Here is a 25,839-nt window from a genome sequence, read left to right as displayed (position 1 = left end):
ATCAAATTATTTTTAAATTAATAGTTATATGCAATTTCTGTTGATTTTTTCAGATTTTCCTATGTTGTTTTTTACTTATAAATAATACATTTTTATTTTTTTAATTTCTAAATAGGTCTACCACTAGACAAAATTAGTGATTAGTGAAACAAAAATAAAACAAGAAAACCTTATTAAACACTAATAACACTTATTAATAAAGATTATCTGTAATTTTAAATTTATAATAATAATTTTTATAATCCTAATTTAAATATAATTGATTTTAAAAATATTCATTAAAATTAATTTTAAATTAACTTCTTATACGCAATTTGCATTTCATTAAAAAGTTTTTGCTGGTATTAAATTATGTTCCATATTTAGTACAGTAATATGAAATTATGATCTTAGTGATAATGTTTTTTAGTTACAAAAATATAAGAACCTAAGTTCATAGTATTGAAAACGTACAGATATTTGTATACGTTGTTCTGTAGTATGTGATTAGTCATCTGCAATTGCATGACTTACTGACTTAAATAAAGTAAGAACTTATTAAAATTTTCTACATAGTCACATGTATTATTATGTCAATAGACGAATAAAACGTTTTAGAAAGTAAAGAAAATGTGTAAAAAGCTATAGATTTTGCCTTAAGAAAAATTTTTTCAATATGGGAACATCAATCAGGAGGGATTCAAGTTAATTAGATAATTGTTAAGTTTTTAAAGAATTTTTTAACTTTATTTTTCTCATTTTAATATCATCTTTTATCGTTAATTCTCTCAGAATTTTATATAATAGAAATTTTAAAAGTGAATCGATAATAACAACATATGAATATAATAATTTGAAATATTTTCTAAAAAGATATCCTATTGAATTCCTGTAACTTATAAAATAGATGATTTTTAAATTATGAAAAATTAATTCTTTCATAAAAATCCAATTTAAATAAAATATGAAAAATTACGTTTTTAAATAAGTAATTTTTTTAATTTTTATGTCAATTTTAAGTTAAAAAGTTTTTTGACTTCACAAAAATCTAAATTTATTGCTCAAAATAGGTGTATTAAATAATTTCAATACTAAATTTTATAATATAAACAATAAAATATTGTGAAACACGAGACAAAAATTTAGTTGGCCTGCTTAAATATAGCTAAATTATTTCAGTATAATTTCATTACAAAGTATCAAGTATTATTACAAGTCTGTTAAATTAACTTATTTTTGTAACAAAGACGTTTAGTTTATATATTTATTATAATATTCAATTTAATTTTATACACCTACATGAAACATCAAACAAGCTAACCATTCTACTATGATGCACACATGAATTTCTTAGTTCCTTATTTTCTGAGTCTGGAAAAAAAAACCAGAATATTAATGAATATATTATAAAAATCTAACTTTAAAATTCTTCATATTATACAGAGTATTACTAATTCTGTATAAAGTTTGTTTATTGAATGTTAGGGTAAAAATAGGGCATTATGTATATACTGTATCTTAAATCTACTTACAAGTCGGAATAAAAAATGATGGATTAGTTTAGAATCAATCTAATAAATGTTCTATAGAAATTTTTGAATATATTCTATGATTTAAAATTTATAAATCGACTTATATCAATGTAAATAAAACCTTTAAGAAAGTAACAATAAAGTTTCAGTTCATACAGATCCTAATCTTTATTGGCAATAAAGAAATTTATTGTTTTAATTATACAAAAATATTTTTTATTTCGTTTTTAATACTTTAGATTCAATGGAAGTATACGAAATATATATACTGTACTGCACTTGTGTATTAATATGTAATTATTTCAATTCAATTTAATTAAACATGCCTTAAAATTCAAATCTAGATTAAAATATAAGTCACGCACCATAGAGTTTAATTATATTTAAGCTTTTTTGTTGTTTTAGATCAAATGATGAATAAAAAGTTAACGTTTGACAAATTAACATTTGTCATAATATCACTCCCGAGACATTTAGACGTGTCAAATCATCCTATCATGTCAGAATACAGGCCTATATAACACCTGAGGGTGGTCAATTTGAACACCTATAAGACATGATAATAACCCTACGGTGCGCGACTTATGGACCAACCACCCTGTATAGTACTGTTAATTAATGAGATATAATTTTTCAGATATTTTTGAAAAGATAAGCATACTACTTATTCGGTTAAGGTTACCTATGGTTCCAAAATGGCGGCTCGTCTCTGATTCCAGCAAATAGAAGAAAGGAAACAGTGGGGACGCTAATAATTTTGTTGGTAATAATTATGGTAATTTATTAGAATAGTTTAGGTTAGGTTAGAACGTGCGTTCCCATTGTTTCCTTTCTTCTATTTGCTGGAATCAGAGACGAGCCGCCATTTTGGAACCATAAGTAACATTAACCACTTATTCTATATTGTACTGTACTGTACAGTACATTTCTAAATTAGAAAACAGAAATAAATTTAATATTTTTTAATTTAACTTACTTTATTGACACTTGATACTACTAAATTTTATTATTATTAAAGTATAAACAGCATTAATAAACATTGTATAATAATATTATAAGCTATATATGTATATAGATTTATTATTTCTTTACAAATTATTGAACATTGTAAACATATAAATAGACTGGGACAATTATTAAATAATTTCTAGAAATTAAAAATATGAAAGCAAAAAATTAAATGGATCATTGTAAAGAAATGAAAGTTTAATGTAAGTAAATTGTTTTAAGTTTATCATAATTTTCAAGATTAGAATTCGTATTAACTTAGTCATTATTAAGATTCACTTTTATAAATCATGATCTAAATAAATCATTTATTATCAAATTCATTTTAAGAGATTTGGACCGGGCTGTAATGGGTGGAGTCGATATGAGAACAATATTAAGTAATCTCTAATGAACTGAAGATTATCAGACTAAACTGTTCATATTGACTCCACCCAAACGACTAATAACAAAGATGAATGAAATTGCTATGATTATAAGGTCATAATATGGTAAGACATTCCATTCGTGTCCATAATTTGAAAAATTATTGTGCTTGAAAATAACTAAAAGATTTATTTATCTTTATCATTATTATAAACTAGGTACTGAAAGCTTGTAATTTTAAATGATTATAAAATATGGAAATAATGTCATTTTAAAAACCATAATATTTATAATAAATTGTATATTTTAAATTTCTTAAGCAAATAATATATTATTTGATGAAAAAATTAATTATAATTAACTGTTATGAATTTAATAACCCATTTAATAATATCTCCAATAGTTTTAGTGTAGTTTATTAGGCTTATTATCATAAATAAATATTTAATTAATGAATTTTTTATAACAGAGAATGAGAATTTGAAATAAATAATAGAAGGTTAATCAATAAACATGAAAAAAACACAATTATTTCTGGTTTTGAGATATCGCCTATAGGATTTTCAATTTTTAATATCAATTAATTTAGACTGTAGTTCTTTTAATTTATAGATATAATTTATAAGAAGCTATCCTTTGTTTTCAATGACATTTAAGTTATATTTGATATCAAAAGAGCAAATTACTTTAAAAAACAGTCATTATTTATAATTTATTTACGTGTATATTATAAATTACAAGAGTAAATATATTATTGCTATTAATTTATCTGTTGATAAGATTAATAAATTAGGTGGAAACGTTTGAATCGATGAAGGTAAAACATAATGTTGACGTGATATCATAAATATAAATTAGATATATTCGTTCAGCATATAATCAAGCATATAATACACTGCAATCAAACGTGTCAAATGGAAATTTGTTTATCTTCCAAGATAAAATTTTGAAATATAAGTGGAGATTAGAATATGAAATGTGAGTTTTCAGGTTATATTTTTAACATTTCATAAAATAAGAAGATTTTTCTTGTAATAACTCTTCAGCTATTTAAGTCTGAAAGAATTATTCCAAATGTTAATCCAACTTATTTCAACTATGAATGAGACTAGTATTCAATTCATAAAGCAAGTATTTTGTCTTTCAGTAAGATGAATAAGGATGTTTGGTGAAATTTCTTCATTGAATTAAATCCGATGGATGTTCAATCATCATCAATATTATACATGATTTAATTTACGAATTTTTATAGACATTTTCATAGAAGATATTCTTTATTAAAAATAGATTCAATATTTTCGATAATGGAAAGTAGATTTTGTGTTATTTATCACGAAGCATATATTCTTAGCAAAGAATTTATACCACGCCCAAAGCCTCAAGAAGAACGTTGTATCCTGCCAGTTATAATTATTATTATATATTTTACTAATATTTTCTTGCTGACAGAAATAACTTACCTTGAGAATTAAACCATTGGAGATTTTTTATAACAGAATGTGTCAATGAAACAATAACCATCAGACAATAGTTATTTGACCCCTCCCTCTACTTAAAGAAATGCCTTCGGGAACATAATTTATAAAAATTTTTTATGCAATTTTAAATTGACCCTACCTACGTCATTGACTATTTCATGGTTCATATCTATAATATATCGTGGGTTTCTGCGACATTTTAATTTACTTAAAACTATAATTTACTGACAATAATCTGTAGAAAAGACGCTTAGATATAGAAATATATACTTTTGTATAAACAGTTTATAAATCTACTTAGCCGAACTAACCTTAATCTCATAATTACAGGGTAGGACTATATCTAAAGCAATTTAATACATGTTTGAAATATTAATCTATTCAAGGTCGATTTATTTGCATATTTTAATTGTCAAGTAAATATGCGTCAAAAATTATATTTTTCAGTCTACCAGACGCTATTTTTACAGGGGATTTTATTGATTTATAAATATCATTTACTGTTGCAACATGTAGTTTCAGTTAACTTTATCAAGTAATGATGAAGTTACTGATTAACAAAGACTATATAAATTAAAAAAATAATGTTTTAATTTATGTTTCCTTTTCTGTTTTTATTAGTTTTAGATTTATTGTGAAAATATTAATGTATGTTTCATATATTTAAAGAATGTTTAATGAAAGAAAAGCGTTTCGGATGAATTGAATTCCACACATTTAATTGTTTATGAAAAGATCTTGATGACTCATAAAATCTAAAAGGTAATTAAAGAGGGATGGTGTACTTAATGATTAAAGTAATCAATGATTGTTTTATTATATTGCCAATTTTAAATGGTTAAAGTAAAATGAGTAAACAATATTTTTTATTTTAATTAGATTGTTATCGGGACTGTCGACGTGGTTTATATCACCAAATCAAATTTGATGGTCGAATGAGTTAGTCAAAGAGATTTTGACAATAATTAATATCAAAAATGGAGATGAGAAATTTGCTTCTCAGAAAACAGGTCAAACGTTCACAATATTTTCGTTTTAACTACTTAGATTTATAATGAATAATTTTTACTTTCTTTTATTTAAGAATACATACATAAAAATACACATTAATAGTCATTAAATCATTTTATTTGTACTATAAATTAAGAAAAGAAGATTTAATTCCATTTGTAGAGAGGGAGTTAATAAAATTATGTCCATTTAAGTGCGATAATTTTGTTTATTCTGCATAAACTTCATTTTTAACTTTTATAATCTATAGGAATATATTATGTATACCTTTATTTAAACTAATTTTAATTACATTCATAATATATGCCAAATTCAGTAGTTATAACTGACGTGTAAAACATTAAAAATGATTATTTTTAAGTTTAATTTTAAAAATATAAGCTATATAATATAGATTAATAATCATTTCACATGCTTAATGAAATTTATATAGGTCCTATAATTTAAATAAAAAATGAATGATTACATAATTTTATACAATGGAAAAGAACTAAATCATATAAATCTTTGCTCTTTAAAAATAGAATTTTTATATTTTTAATAACTTTTTAAAATATTTTTCTATGTTGACACTCTCTTTTTACGGATATTATTAACTTGCCATTAAATATATTTACTTATACCAAAATTTTTAATGTAAAAATATTAAATTTTACATCTCTATATGATATAGGATCTTAAGATTTGATTTAAAACTCACCTGATAAAAAAATAAACTTTAAAAAATTTAATATAAGAGAAACAATTTAAAGTGTAGTCAATATAGTCCAAACTCTGAAATTAAAATGAAATTTAAATACTGAACTTTCAAATATATATAAAATCTTTTAACTTTTTTACTTCATTCTTTCTTAATTAGTATCTTGCCTTCTTTAATTAGTATTTTGATTATGGTAAGTAGCAGATTGGTCACTTATAATTACAGATCAGAAGAAAAGAGCTAGAGGCTGATCCTATTATAGACTATCTATAAGCCTTTTATAAAACATCAGATCAATGTCCTGTTGTTAATTAACTCAGTAACTTATAAATAATGCGTAGATCATAAACATAGTGTTGATATCTTATAAATTATATTATATTGTGAGATTCTATCGATTAGGATTAAAATGCGAGTGATAATATTCAGATATACAACCTGATTAGGAATAGCGTTAAGACTATTTAACGTTTTATATAAGCTATAATTACTCTGTTTAATTTCATTATTTTTCATATTCGTAAAAGTTTTTTGATTTTTAATTATACATATTTTAAATTTACATCTTTCAAAATCCTTAACGTAAAATAGAAGCAAATAATATATGATTAACAATGATAAATTATTGCTTTATTTATTTATAAGACTAATTTTCCCAAGATTTTTGTAAATGATACATCATTTGCACTTTTCAATAATTACAACTTAGTGTAATTTTTGCAGTGCCACAGAATTGTATAACACTCTTCTAGACTTGCAACATCTAACTCCTCGTTTATATATCTATGTATTATCTATAATGGAAAACTATTATTTCATCAATCATCACATATCAGCACACTTATGTCAACGTCAAAATGAGAGAAATTTTAAAAATGTTAATCATAATTGTTAAAGTGGTTAAAGCATATCTTTTTAATTTCATTCAATAATTAATTAGTTAATATTCGAACATATTTCACTACAAATTAATGGAGTTAATAACATAGATTCATATTATCAAAAATTTAAACTTAAATTTATTAAATTTTTATTTTATAAGATTAAATCGCTGCAGCTATTTAATCTTATAAAATAAAAATTCCTATTTTTCGATAAGAATTTTTTAAAGAAAAATGCTCTTAAATTGATTTTAAATCATGGATTTTTATCAAATACAACAAATGAATTTGTGATAAAGAATGAAAATACAAAATTACCAATTACCTATATTACGTTTCAAATACTGTACTTAAGTTATTTTACAATTCGACAAAATTATTAATTAAATTGGCGATTAGACCTATATTAAAATAAATATATATTTGATACCATTATATTATTATAAAAATAGATTTTTATATGTATTTTATGATATATAAAATACACATACAATGGAATATTGTATCATTTATAAAATATACACATTATTTTAACGATATACGTTTCATAAATTATATTTTCCAATGAATAACGTCTCGTAAAATGTTGCACAAAAACTATGTTAAAAATGATGTTACTATTTTAATTAAATGTTACAAAATGTTAAGCTCTTTAAAAAATGTAATTTTATTTTAAAAATATATGATTTATTATAAATATTAGTTTAGAAATTTTATACGATTTATCAAAAACTATTTTTTCTATCTAATTTTACGCTTTACTTTGCCTTAAGCCCACGACTATTTCTCACGATAAAATACAAACCAGTACGTTATAAGCATGTGAAAGTTATATTAGTTTAAATAAATAACTTTTATAAAGATTCTGTTATGTTATTTGTTCATAATGTAGCGAATAATAAATTTCCATAAAAGGTTATTTAAGTAGAATATATCCGTTTTTCCAACATATCTTCGGATGATAACTTTATTAAACAGAGGCCTATAGAAAATAATAATGCCATTGTTTTGAAACACCTGTGAAGTAGGCACACGGGTCAAAGTTAATTTATTGCGCAAATGTCCGGGGTTAACATTCCGACTGTAATGAGTTAGCATTTAACTGAAAAGACACGCCTCTAAAGAACCATCGAGATATTTGTTGCGTGTAATAATGTCGTTCCGCTATCATTAAATTAACGCATAGTTGATAAGCTAGGTTATATATAGGTGTCTTTTTAACCATAATATCTGATATATAACAGTAGTATATATTATATAATTGTTAAATTACAGGGAATTTAACAACACCGTGCGACTTTGTTTGGCACGATGTGATTCTTTATGCGCCGCAGGGACACCGCGTTTAGTTCCTTCCAAACACGTCGTATTTTCCATGCTTACTTCTATGAATATGTCTTCCTGATGAGGCTACCTTTCTTTAGGCAAGGAATGTCTTTGATAAATATTGCCTTGACAAATACAAATCATAGCATATATCTTTAGCATTACACTTAACTCGCCTATTCCCCTACAATTATATACTGTTTATCCAGACCGTGTTTAAATGTATTTATTTACACGACATATACTTTTCTTTTGATTCGTTCGGTGTTAAAATTTTAAAAATACGAAGTAAAGAGACCATTTAAAACTACATTTTTCCAGTTAAAAGAACACTGAAACTACTTGCACTATTAATTACACAAAGTTTTTATAAAATACAGGCATTACATTAGATGTTTCAAGATGAAATAAAATGATAAACGAGCTTAATGAACAATTTTAAACGGCTAACAAAGACTGTAATTTTGATTGCCACACGATTTTACAGGCATATCATTATTCAGTGTCTATCGGTGATTACTGAAAGACACTCGCTTCCTTGTTCTGTTAATTAAGAAATAAATAAGATGGGATAAGCTATTTTGGACATTATTTTAAAAAGGAGAGAACGAAATTGAGGTATAACTGTGTAGAATTTAAAAATAGGTCTACAAACATACTTATGAGTAAGATTTAGCATTTAACAGGAACTATTTTTCATGTGGTTACGGTCGTTAGGTTTCAGGTATTGGATATAACAATCTGCTTTTTTTTTCTTATAAAGAATTATTAATTTATCTCTGTCCTTTATTTGCTATTAATGCAAAAGTAACGTTTAAGCATTTCTTCGTGATTATAAAAAACAGTGTTATTTCTCCAAAGATAACGTTGATATCCAAAACAATGACAGTTTTTATTCGCAATTTAACGTTTCATTTTTTAAGTATTTTTAATCGACCCAATTTATAAAAATCGTGACTTTCAATAAATGATCATATCGCGAGTTTCGTGGCCAACCTATAATAAAGTTATTTTGCTCAAAGGTTTATTTGTCCTGTTTCATTGCTGAATTCTTTTCTTCCGAACTCTAGTTAATATGTATGTGTCACTAAGCATATGTATATCAAATTTATTCGATTTAAAAAAACCTATCAGATAATCACTCGCAGGGCAAAAAATATTTAATATCAAAAAAATTCTTGTTTTAACTTAGAAGCAGCTCAATAACTTAAATAATATTAATAGATTTGGCTTGACACTAAAAGTTGCATGCAAGAACGAATATCGAGATAAGCATACAAGTCATTTTAAGATACTGTATTCTTTTTTTCTGTAGACTTTGATAGTTATTCATACAAAAAAAGCTTTCTACTAGCGTTTTGTTCTTAAATTTTTATTGTTTGATGATATATTTTAAATGCCTTTTTTAAACCGCTAGGCTACTACACCCACTATTTATTTTGTTTTTTTTAAATATATTAATAGGAAAAAAATGATTATCGAAACTGAAAAAAAGTATTAAAAATAAATATTAGGTTAAACGTAGACTAAACAGTATCATCAATAAGTATTCGACTACATTATACGTCTTTGAATGTTTCGATAACGTTAAAAATAGTATTCGTGTTGGATGACACAATGTGTCCAGAATACCAAACATCACTAAAAGAGCTTGTCTCGCCTCGAGAATAAGCATCCCGTACCAGATGAACTAAAATTACACAGGTGTAATTCCATCGTGACAGCATTATTGCCTAAAGGTGGAGATTCAAGTGACACACTGTGGTCCTACTTTTTACGACAATTATCTTACTCCGCTTTCTACACACTTTAAATTATGAATATCGCAGGGAATTCTATGCCCGAGGAAGAAAAGAAGTACTTTATAATGCTAGGTTTTCTGCGAACGGTTCCATAATTTTGAAACACGATTCAAACTTCATGAATATATTTTTTATGATGTTTTCGCACATTACAATTATATCCTTGGTAAGACAGTTTTGTTTATGCAAAGATTTTACCTTGAGAGGACGAATAGCGTCGCCACTAGTTGGCACCGCTCCTAATTTATTAAAGAGGAGGACAAATCGCCAACTCAAAAATATCTAACTTGTTTTGAAAAAATAAAATAAATTTTGTTCGCTTATAAAAGTGATTTTTTTTTCCTCCCTTCAGAATGTTGTTCCTTCAATTATCTCATGAAATGAAAACGTTAAATATTATTGGTCGTTAAGCAGTCAGACATGAATCCAGCCTATTTATGTTTGTATATTAAATGATTTATTTTAAGGAAAAATTTTTAAAAAACAATTACATTAAAATATATTGTAGTAGTCTAAATTACTGCTATTTCTAATCAGTTTTATAATTTTTCTGTATAAGATGCACAATTTTATTACCGTTATAAGTAGTTAATTATTTTCATTTTATATTAAAAAAAAGCTAAGACTTTATATTTATAAACAAATTTTACTCTTGCTTGATGATTAATTATTAAATGTAATCATATAATAAAGATATGTAATAATTGTTTTAATATGATATTAACGTTATGCATCACTGTATAATTATTAAATGTTCAAAAGTATAAATAAAATTTAATTCTATTAAAGTTTGCATTATTCTGAATAATCAATTTCAATGTAATTAAATTATTCATACTTAAGAGTATATAAGCGTACTAAAAGAGCATAAAACGTTGATAAATTTTGTAAAATCTTATTCATAAATTGAAAGGTTTAGTGGAAAAGTGGTACAGTATAGTACTGTAACGTGACAAATATATTAGTGATAAAATTTAACATTGGTTAAAAATCATATTTTATTAAAATTGAATAAATAAACGAATACATTTATTTGCATATTACTGACATTTATTATTATTTTATATTTAAGAATTTTATTTTTAATAAAGAAAACTGTTCTGTCACTAATACCGCTTTTTCACTCACCCCATCGATTATTGACTGAAGTTTGTTTTAAACAATAATAATCGGAAGTAAAATATACTAATAATTTAAAAATTACATTATTTAAAAAAAGAAAAACATAAAAATTATACTACATTATTTAACATTAAACTTTTTACTGACCAAAAAATATATCATAGGTTTTCCAGAGATAAAATTTAATTAAATGTACAGTACTTATATATATATATATATATATATATATATATATATATATATATGTGTGTGTGTGTGTGTGTGTGTGTGTGTGTGTGTGTGTGTGTGTTTACGTTGAATAATAACTCATTTAAACTTGAAACGAAATAAAATACTGTACAATTAAATCTGTGAACAACGTTCACCGGAGGGAACATAAAAAAATAGATTGGAGGTTCGACTGTATGCAAATATTAAAAATGTGATTACTACTCGGCTGTAACATTTATATATTGAAGATGTTTTTATATTAAAATGTTAAACAAAACCCTTGAAAATTGAATCTATTGTGCTTCAAAGTAAAAACTAACGCCAGTCATTAACAATGAATCGAAAAATTAGCATTCTTTCCTAAGAACTTTTATTATTAAATGATTATAATATACTTTTTAAATTTCCAAGAAATAATTCACGCAGTTTTCTACAGAAAGTATTAATATGTTAAATGGTATAAGATATTAGTTACTCTTTAAAATATATTTTGAAAATTATACTTTTGGTAGTTTATAATTAATATATCCTTTAAAAGACGTAGCAAGTTGATACTAATTATAAAATTTTAAAAAAATTTTATCAAATAAAATAGCAACAGCATATATATTCCCTATACTTATTGTTATATTAATATAAATAATTAACTTATTACTTTTTGAAAGTAATAAGTTTCTAGATAATTATTTACAGTTTAATCTAACGCAAAAGATACCTAAAAGAAAAGGTAGTTCAGATTTTAAAAGTTTAGATCACTTTTTACGTCATGACGAAACTGAACACAAAGCCAGTCTTACGTTAAAAAACTGATTAAGTTAAAAACAATAATAATAATTAATAATAATAACGCTACATTTGAAATTTAAATAATTAAAATATTAATTACTTTTTTGCTTGAGAGTGTACTGTAAACTAAACAATAGCGCTTATAAAAATCTTATAAACTTGATTTGATAATAATTAAAATTTTTATTGAATAACTTATTTAAAATAACGAAATAATAAGATAAAATTGTTAATACTTTAATTTAATAAAGTTACACTCATGAATATAAGGAAAAAATCAAGCTATATATATATATATATATATATATAACTAATATACATAATTGATTGGCATACGCTTTATTTTTCTTCAATTAGTTTATATTGATAGTTATATTGATTGTAACAAAAATTATTATTTGTATACAAGAAATTATTTAGCTTAAGCTAGATAAAATGTAATACGCAAAATATGATATTCTATAAAGTGAAAATGTAATTAAAATTATCGATTTAATTTAACTTAAATAACAAAATTAGGTTAATAAATTCATTATTTTCTTATCTATTAGTGTAATTTAAATATACAAAATGAAAAATAGTTTATTGTTTTTTAACTGAAGTTATAAACAGGAAATATTATTAAAGTTTTATTTAGAAAAATTAATTGCTTAATATGCTCAAATTTAAAATAAAATTATGAATTGAAGCTTCTACATTAAATTAACAAATTATTTATTTCTTATATATATAAATTATTCATTCATTTTACATATAATTAATTACAAACAAGTTTTTAAAACCACTTTAATTGTATTTCTGGAAACGCAAAAATATCACGTTTCCTAATTCTCTTCATTAGCATACGGAATAAACATTACCTCATTAGCAAAAGAAATAGGCTACAAGAATTTTATATAACTTCTGGTGTTTTATTTTTTTCACTCAATCCTTTTAACACAAGAACGTAAGTTTAGCAATTTAAATGAAAACAATCTTATATAATTTATTTATTTATCAATATGTTTTCATAATTAAGTGATAATGACTTTAATAGAAAAGCCCTTTAAAAACATTTTAAGCTAAATTTAAGTTCAACATAAAATTTATTTAGAAAATTTAGAAGTTATCAATGTATAAAATATACTAAGATATTTGTAACATATAAGTATATCACAGATATGTAACTCGATGTTATGTATGTAGGAAATACATAAATATATAAAATAATACAAATATAGATCCAAGTAGAAATTTATACCTTTATATAGAATATAACGGTTATCTAGCTCCTAGAAATGTTTGGGGACTTCCTTATAAACTGTATTTTCCCTGATCGCACGATGCTCGTTTGCTTAAATTAAGCAGTTAAGTAATGATAAGTCTTCCCCTTTTACAACGGATAATAATTATTTGATGGTCATATAAGAAAAAGGGGAAATCCCTTTTTTAGTGAGTCATTCATTATAAACCCTACTCATTAATTGTATGGAGGAAGAAATTGTCCTATGATTTTTCAAGGTTAACTTGTTTCTTCTTTGTCACACACCCTTCCTAGTTTATTTTTTACAATTCTGAATGAACGGTTTGATGATCTTCGATAAAAATCTAAATAAAATATCAGAAGATATTTATTAAAATAATGAAAAATCAAATACATTTTATTAGTTAGAATTAAATATATCATTATTATAATAAATCTCTCCGTTTAATTCGTTATGAAAAATTGATCATAAAGCGTATTGATCAAACTAATATGATTGAAACATACCTTAAAAAACGTTATGAGCAAAATTCTTCATTTAATTTTTCTCATATAAAACAGTGTATAAGCGAAATAAAATCAATTTTGTTGTATGAAATGGTATAAACGACATTTACAACGTAAAGTGCATTTACAAAAAGTAATATATTTAGGTTTAGAGTTGTTTAAAGCGTAATAAGTACGAATCAACCTTATACAATTAAACTTCGATAGTGCTTTTCTAAATAACTGAATTTTCGTAAAGTCCTAATGAACTTGTGAACATATTTTTCTTTGTAAATATTAAATAAGGTTCATCAAAGCGCCTCTTCCATACATCATATCTATAAATTACTAAAAGACCTTTTTATCGCCAAATTATGTGATTTTCAAACTCTGATTTTCGTATATAATATTTCATTACTTTAGTACTGCATAGTACATGTAATTAGAAGCTAAATTAAATGCCAATTTAAGAGGCAAATAGTAGCACTAAATTGAGATTTGAGTATATGTTAAACTACTATTTAATTTGCATTTTTAAATAAGACATATTAAACTTTATTTAACATTCAAAAATAGACGTTATATTTAAAGCATGTTTCATTTCTCTCGATAAATATATATATAATTTATTTATTTATTTGTAAATTCAGTATTAGTCTTTCATTTATAAAATAAACGTGGGTAATTGTCCAATTTTAAAACAGGAATCCTTTCTGAAACTGCCTTATCAGAAATCTTCCCAATTTATTTAGCTATTGACACGTGAAGAGAATCGATTTAGCTTGACTTGCCTACAATGCAAATATGAACCAAAGGGAGCTTCCGAAGGCAGAATGGAAATGAATCTGGTTTTTGAAATTTAAAACTTTTCAAGTTAATAGAGCTATCAAACAAGTCCCTATTGCTATTTTTCTTTAAAACAGTTGTATAATTTTTCATTATTTAAAAATAAGAAATGCCACGTGCACCGCATTGATCATTATTAGAATACGAGAACGAAAATTTTATATACCACGACGAAATGTTAATATTAGCAATTTTAATTTAATATATAATTTATAACTAATTATTGTAGTTCGTACACACAATAACATTACACATTGAAATTATCTAGTATATTGAATACCCTTTAAAAGCTAAGTTTAATGCGTTAAGTACCGAATGTGCCATAATAAGTATTTCCTATTTCGTTCTCTTTTCGTATATTTCTAAATAAAGAAATAAAATAACAACATATGACTAATAACAACCAGCGGTAATCTGTTTTTGTCCTAATGGGTACATTTGAATAATATTTTTATTACATGCGGTTACGGTTGTACAGTACAGTACAGTACAGTTGAGAAATTTTAAACGAAATTTTTTCAAGGTAACAATGTTATTTATAATCTAAAAATATAATAATCAGGTGAGATATTTTTATTATAACGTGAAAAATTTCATGAGAATCTGAATTTTTTAGTAGTTTAATTATAATAGGCTATAATATAGAATGAAATTAAAATTCACATATACTGTATGCAAGTGTCCTTCACGTCGTTCTCCTTGTTTTAAAATTCATTAGAAGATGCATTAAAAAATAACATTTTAAAAATAAATTATCTTTCTAGCAATAAATGTATTTCATTCTTTACTTTGTTAATGAGTAACACCGCAAATATCGCGTGTTGCAATTTCTTTCATACGCATATTGTCATCATAAAAATGATAATCAAGAAATGCAGTATGAAATAGTTAATATAATATAATAAATTTTTCAGAAATTCAAACAAAGATTACGAAATCAAATTAATAATATATTTTATTTTAGATTTATTTTAGAGTATTTAATTCTTATTTCTATGTTCTATGATTAGAGCTAATAATTGTCCATTAAAAATTATGTTCTATATTTACCGGATAATTAACTATCAAATTTACTAAAATTAATTAATTTTTACATATATAAAATGCCTTTCTTTTATAAAAGTTAAAACAGTTTTTTAATTCAAATTAATTAAAAATTTTCTAAAAGACGATTACTGATTTAGAATTAAATATGAAATTGTTATTATACAATACATAAATTTGCCAAGATTTATTTCTTATAAACATATTTAATTTAAATCGAAATAATATATTTACAGTAATGTAAATAGATTCTAAGAATTATAAATAGTTCTTTGTTTCCTAATGTTTATTTAATAGAATAATTATTAATTAACTCGCAAACTGTCCAAGATAAAATATGAGTTATTTAATCTGCAATTCTGACAATGGAAAGTATCAAAGAAGAGGAAAAAAGTTAGCCATTGATTTCGTTAAAAAACACGCTGAAAGAAAAGTAAAGCAAAAAGGGCGTTAACAAACCACAGCGAGAAGCTAAACAAGTTTATGATGAAAGTATAGTCTCATCCTTTCAGGGATTTCCAAACTGACAATGTCACAAATTTAAAACAGAAAATTAATGAGAAAATCAGTACTCATATGTTTTCCATGACAGAAATCCAAACAAAGATCACGAGATCAAATGATAACGTCCAAAAGAATTATAAGTGAAAAGATCTACGGGTGTTTATCTGTTAAATTTATAGACGTAAAAAGAAATTTTGATTATTAAAATTAGTAATTATTTCAAAACGAAATTCATTTAAGATTGTCCAAATATCGTCTTGTGTATTCCAGAATACGTCAATGAAGTTTCAATTTAACTACTCATGAAAAATTCATTACTTAAGCTTTTAAATGTCGATTGGAATTTTTCAATCAATCTTAAGATCTTAGCAATTACATTTGAAATAAATTTTACGCATTCGATTATAATACGATATGAAAATTCAATTATTCCAGAAATTTAACTATGAAAAGTTTATAAATTTAAATAAAAATTCTACACCTGATAAAATAACTAAATTACAAGTTTTAATAAAAACTATAAAAAAGTTAGTTTTAAATTTTTTAATCATTAACTTTTAAATTTACTTAAAGTAGTTTTTAATGTAAAACTGTAATAACACAATGTGGAATTTTATAAAACAAAACACAAACAAGTTTAAGATACAAATTATGTGTCATAATCTTTGTAACAAGATTAGTATTCGTCTATTAAACATAACGAAATTTAACCATCATAATTTAGTATACGAAGTTTTTAAAATGTGTCTTTTTTACATTTTAAGTTATAGTTTAATTAGAAATGAGAGATTATGAGATCTCAAATTTCGCCAATAATAAATAAAAATTGTATGTAAACTTATTGCAAAAGGAGCTAGAGATTTTTCCCGGTTCTGGTAGTTCTTACTTCTACTAATTTTATTTTTACTAACAAAAAATAAAATCTTTAAGATGGCTTTTTATTAATAAAGAAAAATTCTAAGAATAATAACAACAATAATAATAATAAGGCCAAATGGGCCCACCTTACTTCCAGGCCCAAACAATCTCTGGAAGACTGTAAATCAATATTAGAAACATTTAATATAAAAACAAACGACTATTATTTTGCGTTTTATTTAGCTTAAATAAGTAATTATATATTTGTTTAAATTATATAATTTTGTATATATTTGGAACAATTATTTCGGAAATAAATGAATTTTTTGCATATTTTATATGAATTTTCGAGAGAATAAATTTCATACAAAATCTTTTTGATCTTTTAATATAAAAAAAAGAATAACAAACTTTAACGAATCGTGAACACATGACTAAAAATAAGAAAGAGTAACCAATCTTCATCTCATAAATAAATTCATCAGTTCGAGTTCATTTCCCAGTCTTGGAAATTTTCTAAGGTTATTGCAAGTGTTGAATCTATAATTTAGTTTATCAACTTGCAACGAAGAAAATTAATGGGTGCTAACTTTTCCGCCTTTTATAGTTTCGTTTTCTTTTTAAATGAAGGTGTCTGTAGTCATTTTCAATCTAAGAAATCCTACTCTTGGCCGTGGAAGTGTTAACAAAATAGTTGAAATACATTGGGCGTGGTCCGAAATTCATCTATAACTCTTAAAATAGTTCATGATTATTTATTTAGCGTTTCTACAATCACAATGCAGTCAAATCATGAAGTGACCATTTCCTTCTTCCGTCATCTTTTAGCTAATTTTCTATTTAAATATAGTCAAATCACAGTCTACACCTCAGAATAAACAATTTTTTTATCACTTAGCTTAGTTTGTATATACCAAAATCAAATTTAAATATTAAGCAAATGAGACATTATAATTTTTTAATCACAAAATATTTTTTAAGCGTTCTACAGAAACTTTAATTTAATATTTTTATGTATAAAATAATATATAATAATTTATATATAATTTTTCAGAATTTTTTTTAATTTTTCGCTTAAAAGACTAAAACACAAAAATATTGTGAACATTAACATTTAATGGATGTGCTATTTTAATCAATAGAATTTAATTAGTAATTTAGTAATAATTCTTATTCAATTAATTGTTAGAATAATAAATGTAAACTTAATTTAAAATATATTAATATTCCATAATTTTAATTTAAATTAAAACTTTACAATTATAATTAACTCTTAATGATTAACACTTATATTATTTAATCGCATTACTGTATAATTAGAGCAAAATAAAACTGTATTTTTAATACAAAATATTTTAAAGTAATAAAATGTAATGCACTTTATTCTAAATAAATAAATAATTGGAAAATTAATAATTTATTTCTTGTAGTTTGTCGTACATAAATTTATAATAGTGTATAAAAAGTAGAATGTATTCAAATGAAGTTGTTTTTTTAAATATAATCTTAATATTTTAAATAGCAATAAACAAAGGAAGCAATAAAAAATATGGAATTGTTAATTTTTTATTTTCATTTTTTTATTTTTTTATTAAAAGTACGTTTTAATTAAAACATATTTTTGATTAGAACGTATAGTTTGGGAAGATTTTTCAAGCATAATGGAAGTTTGTTCATTTACTAAATACAAGAAAATAATTAAAATTATTAAATATTAATAATTATTTTTGAGTAGAATGCTTAGTTTTATTTCTAATTAAAAAATTATACTATATTCTATAATAGTTCACATTAAAGTAAGTTCTAATTATAAATGAAACTAAGCTACAAATTCATCAATATCTCAGTACAATAGGCCTACTGAATTGCCCATTAGGTACTGTACAGTACGTGGGATAAATGCCTAGGAATTCCGGGTTTTAGGGCATCAAATTTGAAATAATAATAATAATAATTTTACAGTTGCAATTGTATATCATAATTTAGAAATACCGGTAATTATATAGCTACAATTAGACATTATAATTTTACATCAGAAACTAATATAGAGGGATCCTCAATCTTTTGTGCCTAGGGATTCCAGATAGTCTTAATCCACTTCTCAATATTATATTATTGCTGAATCTGGTGCCATAGGCGAAATATCTGCACTTTGAGTCTCCATAATACTATTTTTCCTTAGGAGTATATCTTTAATTTAATATTTAAAAAACTAATAGAGAGGCACTTTACTTCTAAAGCTGATTCTATAATTTCCTCACAATCAAGTTATAATAAAACAAGGTCGATTATTTGATTTTGATTTAGCTTCCACTATGATATAAAATTGTATATTTCCTTATGTGTTTAAAATTTATCAATACAATTCATCAATTATTTAAATCTTTATAAAATTAGTTATATGAAAAATTAATTTACAGAATAATATAAATAAAAATAGTTATAATACAAAGCAATTACGTACAAGAAAATCTTCTCAAACGGTTGGCTTCTCTGATATACATTATCAAAATAATGCAGAAAACACAGCTTTACGGGGTATACTAAACATTCTGGCAGCTTATTATGTAATTTTTTTAGCATAACAATATATAGTAGCACATTCTAAATTATAATTGCAACTTTAAAAAATTTTTTGCATCAGATTATCCATTTTCCAAATTATCAAAGATAATCGATTACTTACTGAAAACTTTAAGCAAGTAATGAGATATTCAGTTAATATTTATATTTATGTTAAGAAAAATAAATTTCTGTCATTTTAATATATTTAATATTAAATGTTTTTATGTGGAATACTTTATTTGCTTACATAAATAATTCCAATTATTTATTACATCACTAAAGTCATATATAACTTGGGATGACCCCAATAATAATAATAAAAACAAAGAAATGCTTTATTAAAAACAATAAAGAATAGTAAAATAATTAATAAAATAGCAACACTCTCTCCTTTTTGAAAATGTTACCGTTTAATGCTTCTTATAACTTGATTCGAAATATCAAAATGTATGAATTTTATGCCTCTCTTTTCTGATAAAGGAATAATTTAATTGTCTATTTAAATTCATAATAAACACATCATTATCGAACTTTAAAAGTTCGATAATGTCTTCATTTTATTTAAGCTCAATATTTTAGCTGTAAGGAAAACCAACCCCCTACATAACGTTTATTACCTTATCGACCATTACGTTTAATATGTATGTTATGCTCGTTTCACAAGGAAAGAAACGCACCTCGCGTGGCACGCATATCAATATGGCATCTGGGACAAAGATGTCATAAGGAATAACTGCTTTAAAACAAATTTTATAACCTAAAATTAGTTTTTAAATCAACTATATATTGAGAAAAACATTGAGAAAAAGTTGAATGGATGTATCTTTTATTAAAATACTTTGATCCTATCGGCATGATGTAACTTGTACCGTAATTATGAGAACAACAAACAACTATTATTACTATTACTGATTTGCAAATTATGATCTATTATACCAATTAACTGGCCATGATCTAAATATTAACAAGAAAGAACGATTAGAAGAAGAATTTTAGGAGAGTCTGATGACTAATTCTGCACGGGTATTCTCTATTATCAAGTACTTTGAGGAGATTTTCTTAATATTTTGCTACTCTCACTGCTGTGACAATATTCCAAATGAAAGCAACCCGAATGTTTAATAATTTTCAAGAAATAAATATTGCAAAAAGGAAAAATAATTTTTAATGCTATTTTGATGAACTATTGCAATAATTATTAATTCTTCGTTCACGTTCTAATCTATGATTTATTAAGCAGAAAATAGTAAATTATTAAATTTATCAAATGCTAAAATAAATTAAATCTTCTCTCCTCTTTGTTAATTTATTTGATTTTTAATTGTGATAAGGAATTATTAAAATTATAACAAGTTTTGTTTGTTTGTATATGGCAACGTATGGGCGATCTGCTGAGGGTGAGATGCCTCCCGGAAGAACTTTCAATGGGAAACTGATCCCTATTTAGGTGTTACATACGTGAAGAAAACCCGAAAAACTGCATATGACCAGCTCATTGACCAGGTGTTTAGTGGTCTTATCCACTCGGTCACAGTAGACACAAAAATTATAAAAATCCAGTTTAATAATATTTCAGGAAGATTTCATTCAACTTGATAAATAAATACAATAAAATTTCAAGTAATTTTTGCTTTTTGTTTGGTTAAAATTAAAACATTAAAGTCAAATTGCTATTAAATAAAGTTTTTGAAATATTAGAGATTAAAATGAAATAAAATAGTTAAGGAATATATTCTTATTTTTTATTAATTTTCAAGTAAACATAATCAGTTGTTTTAAATCAAAATAATACTAGTATATGCTTAAGTAAGAGTTAATTGGAAAAAATAAAATAGTAAATCTTTTATCTGTTTTTATTTTTATTGTCATAATTATATAAATATCGAATACTTACAACCAAAATCACGACCTACTGCAGATCCTTATCTGCTGATTGTATTTTATTTTTATAAAGAAGAGGTATTATTCTTTATACGCAAAATTTCATTGGCTAATATTCATTCATTCAGAAGATATTAGTCGTAACATAGCGGCTCATTCATTGATTCATGATCAATTCTCCTCGCAAGATACAAAGATTTTATTTCATATGCACGGCAAAAATTTGGTTATTTTGATAAAGACATGAATGAGCTCATTAGTCCACTTGCTTCCTGTTTCGAACCTAAAAGTGAGCAAATGACTTCTAATAATTGCTTCGATTATGCGCTCATTAGATACTCATAATGTAAAATTTGTCTCTGTTTCACTCATTTTTTGGTGAGAAGTACTATTGTAATAATTTTGTACAATAAATTATGTTTGTTTGCTAATAATTTCTTCAGATATTACTATAAACTACTGATGCATAAATATTTACTGATGCATATTTCATGATTTTTGATTGCCAATAATTCCTAGATGAAAGGCTCTTTGGCAATAGAGAGAACAATATCTCTTCTTTATTAAAAAATGTACAACCAATAGATTAAGTTCAGGTTTATTTGATTTCGGCAACGCCACACATGGGCGATCTGCCGAAGGGAATGCCTGCCGGGGGACTTTCTATGGGGAACTGGCCACTATTTAGATATTACAAACGTGAAGAAAATCCGAAAAACTCTGTGGCCAACCTGTTGGCGAGGCTCGAACCCACGACCAACTACCGGTATTTAGTGGTTTTACAGTAGATTAATTAAGACCTCACTGAATCGTGATTTTGATTGTTAGTTTATTTTTAATAATACACATGATTTTCATACACTAGTTTATTTATATTTTGTTTTAAAATATATGGTTTAATCAAAATTAATTAATTTTTTTGTCATATTGAACAATTATTCTAAGAAAATGAGGGAAAAATATGCTTTCTGATTATTGCATTCACTGATGAAATTTGGTGTCAGAAAAGAATATTTTACATTTTTATTCATTGTAGAATTTATATAGAGTATGTTACATATATATGTCTATCGAAAATTCCTATAATACTTTAAAAAATTTAAAAAAATATTGTTTTTAAAAAGAAAATACAATAAGAAAGTTTAATATTTTGTTAAAAACATTATTTAAATGACATACATCATACAAAAGTAAAGAAGAAGAAGAATTGAAGCATTTCATGACAATAAAACATTGCATCCTTTTTGAAATTTTAAAAATATGTTCGTATCAAGATTCATATTTGAGAAAAACAATTCCGAAAATATTACAAAAAGAACTAAAAATAAATAAAAATATAAGGAGAGAATAAACAAGAATATTTCTTTAATATAAAAATACACCACGCTTGATGTTACTAATAGTTACTTCATAATGAATAAGAGATTGTTTTAACGTAAACAATACATTGCTCCAATATTTGAGGCATGTGGCATAGATATTTGCATAGTTAAGTACGTAATTTTATAAATTTAAAATAAATTTACTTTATCTTTTTACTGAAATTGATAAAGTATATATTATATAATTTCCAGTTAATATAATTTCATTTTTTACTTTTTGCAGCATGACAACGAAGAATATTACAGATTATATTAATGATTTATAGGCATTTTTATCTAATTTACGAAATATAAGGAGAAAAACCATTAAGAGAAAAGCTTAGTAATGGAAACCAAGTTGTTTCTATAAAGATTTGTTTATAGAAAACTTTACTTAAATAACCATACTAATAGATAAGAATTATTAAAAGTTGTTAGGTTTTAAAATTGAATATTTTTTTATTGAAAATAAGAAGTTTAGTTCATTAAAATTACTTCATAAATATATTTATTTTTGTCATTATATTTTTTATAATAGTTTTTTAATATATCAATATATAATGTTCTTTATTTTAATAAGAACAATATTCGCATTAATTTTTAAATGTGTCTACATCGCTATTAATTGTTAATTATGATTGTATTATTTAGTTTTTTCTTACAAATGTCTTATTCTTTACGGAAAAATATTCATTCACTCTAAATTCCCTCTCCAACATTTCTTTGAATTACTGTAGTTTTTTCATTATTTTTCTAGAAATTTGTTCTTGAAATTTGCAATTTTGAAATCTTCTCTCTTAAAACTTAACATTTCATATATTTTCAAGACTTTTCAGTAGTTATTTCAATGAAAAAGTTAAATAGTAACTACTTACGATAACATCAATGCATATTGTAAGATTTTTAAAATATAATTATATTTTATTTAACTGCTTTAGATTATTCAAGTCCGAATAAAGTTTCAAGGGTTTTAATTTGTTCAATTACAAGAAAATTAAAGAAAAATAAATTACTGTAGGAAGGTATCGTTGAAATAAATTACAGTTACTTGAAGAATACTGTCTCTCAGAATGATCATTGATATGATTATACCTTTTTACTGTTTTATGTATATTCCTTTCAGCGTGAACGTAATATTAAAACTACTGAATTACTCATTGGAATAATCAGACAATACAGGTCAACTTTTATTGTACTTCCTCTCTATCAATCATCTTTCTCCGCCCATTTGTTATGCATCTAATACTGCTGTCAATGTATATTTACTTTGATTTTATCATATATTTCACTAGTTAAATTTTTGTATTTCTTAGTAATATATGATATTAACAGAAGGAATAATATATAATTATCATAAAATATAGAAATCTAAAATTAGAATAAATAATTTCACTTTACAATAGATTTAGTTTTAAAGAAGTGTTGAAATGCATAGTTATAATGCTATAATTCTTGTATTTGTTAACATTTTGAACTATCTTCTTTTTAAATGTGAATACCTCATTATTTCTATTTTAGATAAATAGAACGAATTTTTATTGGCTTATAACAAATTATAAATTTAATAATAGCTATATTGAAAGAGTAGGCTAACCCATTATTAACTTCTTTAAACTATAAATTGAACGTTTCTTTTTAATTGTAGCTTATTGTTAAACATCTACGTGATAAATATTTTAATATAGGGCAAAAAATTAAAATAGTTTTTTTCTTTCAATTTACTTCAATTTATCAATTAGTGTTAGTAAATAGAGCTTATTAAACTACTATTTATGTCGAGCATCAGATAACCTTTTAATGGATTTTTAATAAAGATTTACTTAATATTATCGATCATTTTTAAGAAAATAAGTTAATTTGTTGAAAATTATACGTTTTATAGGCTTATTTTTACATAAGAAACTGCAAATTATCTTATTTAAACTTCATTATATTATAAAGAATGAGAATTATTCACATAAACATAGTTCTTGTAATAATGTATTAAAACGAACAAATGAATCTTCTATACAAAGAGATACAAGTCTATTATTTAAAATTTCGAATGTTCTTTCTCTTTATTTATTTTTCATAACATCTATTTACTGCCATTTCACATATACTTGAATATTTGAGTGCTTGAGAAATGTCCTTCAAGGAATCACAATATTCATCTCTTTTTAAAGCTGACCCTAGAAATTTTCGTTCCATAAAGAAGACGTTGCCCCTTTACGGACGCATTCATAGACGTAGCGAATGGCTACAAGGAGGAAATAGGACCACCATCTGTCTTATTTGACTGTAGGGTAAGGCGTGGTATGAAAAATGCTATATATTTGTTTTTTGCCCAAGATTAAATAGCCTTTATTTATACAAAACCTTAATTTTGTGAATTTTACTTTGCATTCTCTTTATTCTGTTATTTTCCTCCTTTCTCATAACGTTACATCGATATAAATTGCCGTTGTTAATTATTACCATTTACAAATTTACTTTATTCATAAAACATTTAAAAAAATTAAATATTTGTCTTAAACAGGAATAAATTTAAAAACTGATTTCTTTATTATTTTCCTGATATTTTAATGAAGATGTCGTTACTGTTAATGATAATTCGTACATATTTATAATTATATTTATAAAAAGTACTTATCATAATTCGCTTATATTATAATATTTCATTTCGATTATGAACTTTTAAACTAGTTAATTTGCTTATTAAGCTATTATTTTAGGTATGTTTGTGGCATTTAATGAATAATAAAAACTTGAATGCCTCGAGGTTGTAGAAAATATAACCTCTGGGAAAAAAAACTGCGATAAAAATGACATTTATTTATTTATTTATTTCTTAATTTTAAAAAATTAATT

The 25,839-nt window shown here is 24.1% G+C and overlaps 2 long non-coding RNA genes across 2 annotated transcripts in view; one reads left to right on the top strand and one right to left on the bottom strand.

The window, feature by feature from the left end:
- The window catches only part of LOC136988849 (uncharacterized), a 29,801-nt gene extending 24,725 nt beyond the window's left edge, over nt 1-5,076 (top strand). The window contains exons 2-3 of the long non-coding RNA XR_010882822.1: nt 1,917-2,084; nt 5,033-5,076. This is a non-coding gene — a long non-coding RNA (uncharacterized lncRNA). The remainder of the gene's footprint in view (nt 1-1,916; nt 2,085-5,032) is intronic.
- The window catches only part of LOC136988847 (uncharacterized), a 129,255-nt gene continuing 104,694 nt past the window's right edge, over nt 1,279-25,839 (bottom strand). Inside the window, exons 4-5 of the long non-coding RNA XR_010882820.1 lie at nt 13,442-13,788; nt 1,279-1,350 (exon numbers count right to left, since the gene is read on the bottom strand). This is a non-coding gene — a long non-coding RNA (uncharacterized lncRNA). The remainder of the gene's footprint in view (nt 1,351-13,441; nt 13,789-25,839) is intronic.

This window comes from Centruroides vittatus, unplaced genomic scaffold (genome assembly GCF_030686945.1).
Source record: "Centruroides vittatus isolate TY-2023 unplaced genomic scaffold, ASM3068694v2 scaffold_386, whole genome shotgun sequence".
In the NCBI taxonomy this organism is placed as follows: Eukaryota; Metazoa; Arthropoda; class Arachnida; order Scorpiones; family Buthidae; genus Centruroides; species Centruroides vittatus.
Note: the sequence above shows the minus strand (reverse complement) of the source record. Positions and strands in the feature narration are given on the sequence as shown.